This window comes from Gavialis gangeticus, unplaced genomic scaffold (assembly GCF_001723915.1).
Source record: "Gavialis gangeticus isolate Ggan-Ray unplaced genomic scaffold, GavGan_comp1, whole genome shotgun sequence".
NCBI lineage: Eukaryota > Metazoa > Chordata > Crocodylia > Gavialidae > Gavialis > Gavialis gangeticus.
In genome coordinates this window covers 26759533-26767841 of record NW_017729000.1, presented here as the reverse complement: position 1 = coordinate 26767841, position 8309 = coordinate 26759533, and the positions used below count along the sequence as shown (strand labels likewise).

General features: G+C 47.3%; 1 protein-coding gene across 2 annotated transcripts in view; it reads left to right on the top strand.

The window, feature by feature from the left end:
* Positions 1–4038: 4038 nt before the first annotated feature.
* ATP10B (ATPase phospholipid transporting 10B (putative)) overlaps positions 4039–8309 on the top strand; it is a 396833-nt gene continuing 392562 nt past the window's right edge. For both annotated transcript variants that reach the window (XM_019506484.1, XM_019506483.1), the window contains exon 1: positions 4039–4647. The gene's annotated coding sequence lies outside the window, so the exon portion shown is untranslated. The remainder of the gene's footprint in view (positions 4648–8309) is intronic.

The window sequence follows — 8309 nt, the reverse complement described above, 5'->3', positions numbered from 1 at the left end:
ATAGCTAATATGGGAAAAGAAATTGGGAATTTCTTTTAGTTACCATTTGTGCACATTCCCAGACTACTGCACTAACACAGTGGTTGTCAACCAGGGGTACGTGTACCACCAGGAATACTTAAAAAGGTCCTGGGGGTAGGCAGACCTAATGTGGCCGATAAATGCTGTGTGCATGTGCAGAGCTGTAGTGCAGCATGCAGGCAGCCAGGAGAGTATCTGTGTCCAGCTGGTAAGTATGTTGTGAGGGAAAGGGTTGGAGGAGGGAGAGAGGGAAGATTGAGGCCCCACTGCTGGGGGAGGGAGAGGGGCTCAGGCTGGGCCTGAGGAAGGGGCACCAGACTAAGCCATGCGAGGAACAGCTCCTGCCACTGCATGCACCCCAAGTGGGCATGGGGGGTGTGCCCCTGGATCTGTGCAGGGCTGGGCAAGATGCCACTATGGGCTGGGGCCGGGGGCTGCACTGGGCTCTTCGTGGAGGGGGATGGGCCAGGCTGTGCTCTGCATGGGTGGTAGTGGCACTGGGAGGGGGCTATGGGAGGGGCTGCAGCAACCCCAAAATTTACTGTAGCCTTTCTGATAGCCTCCCTCCCAGTGCTGGTGTGGCCCGCCCCCACTGCAGCCCAGCCCACCCCCGCTGGGAACATCTCAATATCAGCTCCAGCTCCGGCCCAGAACTGAAGCTCCCCCCACCCCACATGCAGCTCCAGGGGCACAGGACCCACATGCCCTCTCAGTGGTGTGCACAGTGGTGGGAGCCACAACAGAGTGCAGGACAGAGCTGCAGCTCATCTGAGGGGTGGTGGCTCCTGCCACTGTGTGCACCCCAGGAGGGCATGGGGGCATGTGCCCCCAGATCTGTGCGGGACAGGGCAAGATGCCACTGCTGGTTGGGGCTGGGGCGGTGTTGGGCTCTTCCCAGCAGCGGCTGGGCCAGGCTGTGCTCAGGGCAGGTGGTACCAGCACTGGGAAATGGCAACGGGGGGGATGCAGCCACTCCAGAATTTGTTATAACCCCCCCATTTCCCCCTTTCAGTGCTGCTGCTGCCCCCTTCCCCGAGTACAACATGGCCCAGTGCCCACTGGGAAGAGCCTGGCACCAGCATTGGTCCCAGCCCAAAGCAGCAGCCCACCCTTCCCCGCACAGCTCCAGGGGCACATGCCCCTGTGCCCCCCCAGGGGTGCACGTAGCTGCAGAAGCCACCCTCAGTGCAGCTCAGTCGTGGGCCCTGGCCCTGCCAAGCGGGTGGAAGGCAGCCAAGAGCAAGAGCTGGAGCTCCATGCACTGGGGAAGGAGATGCCTGGCTGCAGATTCCCCCCACCCCCAACCTAGCTGGGCATGTGGGTCCTGGCACAAGTCACCATGGCGGTTGCTGCTTCCCTGTGCTACCTGCTGCCCAGAGTGGCACAGCAATGGCAGGAGCAAGAACTGCTGGAGGCAGGAGGAGCCAAGTAGGACCCAAGTGGCTGCAGAAGCAGCAGGAGCAGTCTGCCAGGAAGCTGTTTGCACTGGCCAGGGCTTGGCCTGAGCCAGGGCCAGGGCGGTGCCATTGGTGGGTGAGAGTAGGAGCACAATGCAGGCTGTCCTGGATGGGAGTGAGCGGGGCTCGGCCTCATGCAGAGTGCCGCAGGGCTGTAGGCCATATAGGGTGGGGATAGACCTCATCTGCACCTGCACCTCACTGCCTGGGTGAGCTCTGCTGCATGCAACCCCTGCCACTCCTCTCTCCCCTACCCCTGGCCAACTCCTGGGACTTAGCTCATGGGCAGCTCCCCACACAAACGTGCACACCCAGCCCCACACCCTCCATACCTTCCCACACACCCATACCCGTCTGCACCCAATATACAAGAGTAAGACTTTATTTTGAGCTATCAGTCACCGCTATATATACCACACTCAAAAAACATAAATCAGGACAAAAATTATTTTTTGAAATAAAATTAAAAGATGGTATAGTATATGTTTGATTTTTAGTATATGATTTGTTTTTATCTATAATTGGCTAAAATGATATCTTCTGAAAGGTTTTACATGTGCAGCCCTCAATAGCTCACCACAACTCATTAAACCACCTGCCAGCCGAAATAATTGCCCGCCCCTGTTTTAGTAGCTATTTCAGGTGCTCCATAGACCTCCTCATTCGGGGTATCAAATTAACACACAAATTTTTCAACAAAAAGACCAGGAGATCAGAGCAAGATTCTCCAAATGACACACCTTTGTATCTGACTGCAGAAACCAAGACTACAGAATATCAGCATTCAGTGCCTTTTATAGTAGCAAATATTCTGTGAATGGCCTTTTTTTCCCCTCATGCTGAAAAACCTAGCTATGGGCTCAGTATCTATCATAAAGAAAGTTGTACAAGACATTAGCACAATATCAAACAGTGAAAGCTTCAGAGGCTTAATAGAAACAGGCTAGAAACAGCACACAGATCTCAAATAAATGTAGACGAATAGGGAAGCATTTCACAATGTCTAGAATCAGGAATGCCTGGAATTTCTCAGGTGAATGGTACAAGTTAAGAAACATATTGAAGTGAAACGGACAAATGAGAAAAAACAGTCCTCCTTTTCTTTTTTCTATTTTTTATTCTGTGCATATTCTTCAGACCAAAAGAAAAATGCTTTGCATACAAAAGATTGTCTAACTATACAGATTTGTTAGCTTTGTCCTAACTATACAGTTGGCCCTATAAAATGTATCACCCCAACAAAATCCTTACATGTCTAGTTTATGTTATTCAATAATTGGTTAATGTACACAAAGACTTCTTGGAACAGGTCTTCTGACTCCCTGATCATACCCTATCAATTATCCTCCATGTGGATGTGCTTCTGAGTCAGGAGATAATTCACAAACATAAAACATTTTTGGTGAGATTTCTGGTTGCAGGAGTAAAAAGTGACAGAAGGTACCAAAAGCTGGAGACTAATGCAACATACCTGCTAGTATATTTTGTGTAGAATCATGGAAGCTATAGAAGCAGAGGAAGAAAATATCTTCCAGAGCTGGGGGTCAACTAGGGGTACACGTACTCCTGGGATTACTTGGGACAGCCCCAGGGGGTACATGTGGTGGCATGGGGAAGTGGTGTGTGGCAGTGGCGCTGAATGGTAAATGGTGGTGGTGGCCACTTTGAGCTGCTTCCCCACCCCCCACTGTAGCCATTCACCACTGTGGGCCACTTCCCTGCCCCCCACCCTCACCATTCACCACTCTATGCTGCCACTGAGCGCCACTTCCCACTCACCGCCGTGCACCACTTCCCCACCTGCCACTTCCCAGCGCCACCGCACACTGCCAGCTTTGCTTCTGGCTGGCCGTCAGCACCCCCTCCCCCCATCTGGAAGGGGGTACACTCCAGAAGGGGTACCCACCAGAAGGTGTACACTCCTTAAAATTTCTCCTATGAAAATTCTCTGCCTATTGTTCCAGCTCAATCTGCACGTTCACACAGCTCAAAGTGCCTCAACACAAGAGAATTTCCTGCCCAGAAGAGCATCCATCACACCATCCTCCTGTGAAATATGAAATATTATAACCAGAAGGAAATGTAATTCAACATCCTGCTTGACACCAGACAACATTGTGGTAAATCAACTATTCTAACTTTTATCTGAGCCTAATTTGCACAAAATGAACTATTCCAACCAGGACACCTTACAACACCTTCAGCTCTCCTGCGAAACATGAATTTTCATAGGAGAAATTCCACCTAGAAGAAATTTTACAATCTTTGCATTCTCTTATGCCTGAGGAAGGGTGTGCACGCCCAAAAGCTTGCAAATAAAGAACATTTTTTGCAAATATCTAGTTGGCCTAATAAAATATATCACCTGTGCCACAAGTTCTGATTTCTAATGATATTATGTACTAAGGGTTTGTTCTGATGTTGAAACAACCTAAGAGTAACTCAGCTTCTCAAAGCTCTGCATAAACATTAACTAGTTAATCCTACCAGGGTAGCATTTGAATTGTTTCTTGTTGCCACCTACAAACTTTTGAGTAAAATTTGCAGACAGATAAAGAACGAAACGGCTGTCTTTAGTGCAGCATTCCTAAAGCCACCCGCATGTTAACTGATCCCTTTCCCGCTGAGCAAAACAACAGGGCTAGCTTGCTAATGGGTTTTCTAGAGTCACCCAGCTTGCCACACCCTGCCTATAATTGCTTTGGCCCAAGAACCTAGGGAGGGGAATTAGCAAAGGAAAGTGCAGTAAGAAAGAGGTTTTTTGTTACCTGCTAGCTGGACTGAAATCCCATTTTGCATTTTGATTTACAAGCTACCAAGTGAAGGGAGAAAGGGAGTTAAAGACATCAGCATCTTCCCACTCCTCTACTTTTTAACGAATAGAAAACTTTGCAAGTACCTATATTTTGTGTTTGAAACTTGGAGCTTATCAGGAAATAGAAGACAGCAGCCTCCTCTCTGCTGTCCTTGTGGTCAATGCACCCACCGCCCAGTTGCCTAGTGTTCTTACCGGGGGACCTTGTGTGGAAGGACTCCCCCAGGCTGGGCAACAAGACAAGAACAACCGAGAAGAGTATCTAATCTTTGAAAGCACCTTTCCTGGATGCAGACTGAGGGCTACCATCTCCTTCTGCTAGAATAGACTTTCCCTTGGCTAAGTCCTTCCTAGGTAAGCAAATTCCTTTCCTGACAATGTCGTCCCTTCTTTCCCTGGCAGCTCGGTACCAGGTGGGTGTCAAACTGAAAGCAGTCGGGATCAGAACCAGAAGGAGGGCATAAGAGCAGCTGTGTGATTCAGGGGCAGCCAGAGAGCTGGGAACAAACTTCCTGCTTGTACTTGTTTTCTGACCTGGCTGTAAGCACACACTGAACCACAATTTCACACCGGATATTGAACTCTATTTCATTATATCCTAAGTATAGGATGCTGCTTAAATAACTGTTTCCTAGGACTGAGGAACCACAAATCTAAGCTCAGCAGGGAGCATATTAACATTAATCTTGTCAGTGATGAAAGACAAACAGGACAGTGTGTGACTGCAGGGGGTCTCCATCAGCACAGCCAGATGTGCCTTGTTATTCTTATTAGAGCTGGTCTAAAAAAGTATTGATTTTTTTTTTCTTGGTTTGGGGGTTTTTTTGTTTAACAAAATCACAGAAAAGCATCTTTGTTCAAAACAAAATGGAGCGTTGAGAAATTTTCAAGCAGCTGTTACTCACCCTTAGAAGTTTACAGAGCAATGTAAAAGATGTGACCTCCCAGCTCCTCAAAAAGACTGTGGGCTAGAACCCTGAAGAAGTACCTGTTGGTGGACTACCCTGACTTTTATGGGGGTCTATGTCCATGCACGGGGTGCATCTGTAAAAAATACATTGCTTGCCTGGATTTCAAAGATTCAATATGCAAACACTATTCATGTGCTGACTTCAAAATTTATGGTGAAGTATTTTGCATTAAGAGGGGCTGTGGGTGGGAAGCAAACTCTCAGTTGTATAAATAATTGGGAAATGGCCACTAAAACTAAAGACATATTGTGGGAACTGAGAAAGTCAACACACTTGTAAGTATTCCAAACTCAGCATAACAATCAGTTGCTTTTAGCAGGCCAGACAGAACAGCAAATATGTTGCTTTCTTCTCCTGACAAATTGCATCCATAAGTCTTTATTTTTTTGAGGAAAAAATACTTTTTTCAACTTATTTCAGAAAGTTGATGTGAAAGAGAGAGTACCATGGTAGATTGGATTGGGCTGCCCATATCCACAGTGAATGCGCATTTTGATGTGAGCTGACATCCTGTATTTTTATGAAGTGCCAGCACAGAACTGTATCAGGTATCCCTTTTTTTTTTTTTTTTTTTTTTTTTAAGTATGTGGTCCTTTAGGTGAGATCTGTGCAATATTTAATACTATCCATGAATATGACTGATAGGATTTGGTTTTGTCACAAATGGTTGAAGCATCTTCTTCCAAAATGTGTCCATTTTGATTTTCTTCATTCTTGATGTCCACTTCCATTATTGATGACTTGATGGATTTGAAAGTATGAGGCTAAGGCAAATCAGTCTTAGAAACAGTGCTTCCTTAATTGTATTGCTCTGGTTTCTATTAAGTACTTAAGTACTATGCTCTCAAATATAAAGGTTAACTTCTTAAAGTATTGGGAGAGAAGAATTAGGCAGATAAATGGGGTCTACTACACATACAATCTTGAGTGAAATCATGGCCCACTGACTTGCCTTATCTTTTTTTATGCAAGATTAAAATAATAGGTGATATAATCTATCATACTAAGTCAGCCATTTTATTTTACTATTAGCATATGAACCAACATTTTACTTATGTGGCAAGCTTGCCAACAGCAGCCTGGCTGCTGGCTCAAAAAAGGCTTCAAGTGATTGCTGGGGCATTCCCACCAATCAGATGATGGCTGGGGAGAGGCTTGCCCCACCCCTACCCGGGGGCAGGTGAAGAGTCCAGACCTGGTTAAGGACTACACCCCCCTCTTCCTGATTGGTCCATCTGCAATCAGGAGGCAAACCCTCCAGAGAGGATAAAAGAGCAGTGTGCCCAGCACACAGGCAGCTGCATGAAGGGATGGAGAAGATAGCAGGTGAAGAAGAGCTGCTGAGAGCTGGCCAGCAGGGTGGAACTGTTGCCCTGAAGAGCCCAAAGCTCTCTTCACTGGATGGGAGCAGTGAGCGGCCATGTCCCCAGCCCCGCCACTGAGAAGCGCAGTGTCGGTGCACAGCTTGATGCACAGAGCAAGGCCCTGGGAGCTGCATGAGGCAGCTTGCGTCTCCAACCCCTGACAGGGGGCCAGGAATTCAGTGCACGAGTGGTGCATGGAGCAAGGCCCTGGGAGCCATTCAGGGGGGTTCAGGTCTCCAACCCCTGGCACAAAGCCAGGCATTCAGTGCAGACAGTGCTGCACAGGGGGCCCAAAAGGGACTGGGACCCTGACAGCCCTCAAGGGGCTTGGGTCTCCAACCCCTGGCCAGTCGGTGCACAGCCAGCGCACAAAGCAGTCTGAGAGGGACAGAGACTCTGGAACCTGCTCAAGGTGGCTCGGGCTTTCAACTCCTGGCATAAGGCTAGCCACTCAGTGCATGGACAGTGTACAGTGGGTCCAGGAGCAGTCGAGATCCTGGAGCCACATAAGGTGGCCAGGGTCTCCAACCCTAAGCAAAAGTAGGGCCCACAGTGCACAGGGGCCTGAGCAGGCCGGTGGTCCGGAGGGAGCCCAAGGCAGCTGGGGCCTCAGCAACAGAGGTGGCAACTCGCCTGGGGAGATGAGGGCCTCCCACCAGGCCCCCAGAGTCATGAGTTACCAGGAAAAGGGATTTGCACGGGGGAGGGGAAATCCACCCAGGGCTGGTGAAGCTGACCACTGGAGGGGAGGCCCAGGCAGAAGAGAGGTTTGGGGGGTTCTTTTGAGTTGTGGAGCGCCTGAAGGGCACTAGGGATCTTTCCATTGGTCACTGGAGCACAGCTAATGCTCCAGGATGGCCAGGGCCTTGGGACCCTTAAAGAGTTAAGTTTGTTTTGATGTTTATGTGCCTTATATTTTGTGAGAGCGGATTATATTTTGTGTATCTATACTAGAGTTAATATTGCATGATCTTTTTTTAAATCTTTGTTGGGGTTTTATTATATTACCTACCTGTCTCCTGAATGGGGGTATACGATTGAATAGACATTGCCTATAGTTCATGTTGTTGTCTACATACATACAGGTAGATAGATAACTTCTGTATATATATTTATATTATTGCTTTAATGATTCATTGTATTATTAAATTTGTACATAGTTAAGTCCTGGCTTGACTTTCTATAGGGGAAGGAGGGAAACTGCATGCAGCCAGCAGGTTCATCCCACAGCTCACATGCCCTGCTAACTTCTTTCAATTGGAGAGGGGAGTACTTACCCAGGTACCAGCCGGGCTACACTTAAAATGTTTCTATCATTCAAATGAGAAATGGCTATTACTAGTGCTCTAAGAGTAGATATTATATTGTGTATATAATTCTAGGAAGGTAAATGTCCTCAAAAAAGAATGGCAATAAGAAAAACTGGTATTTAATTCTAACCATATTAATTACAAAAATCAAGCTGTTTTCCGTGTACATCTCTCTGCAATATAGAACATTTGAAAATATGCATAATTTCTTCCAAGTCTATTCAAGTGTAATTGGTGCAATAAAGATACCCACAAAAATCCTTGCCCCAGAAGGAAAAAAAGGAATTTCTTACCATGACAAAGAAATCCAACAGGGGCCCATTCAGAAGTTCGTACTAAATAAAAATGTAAATTGAGTTCTACTTGAGTAA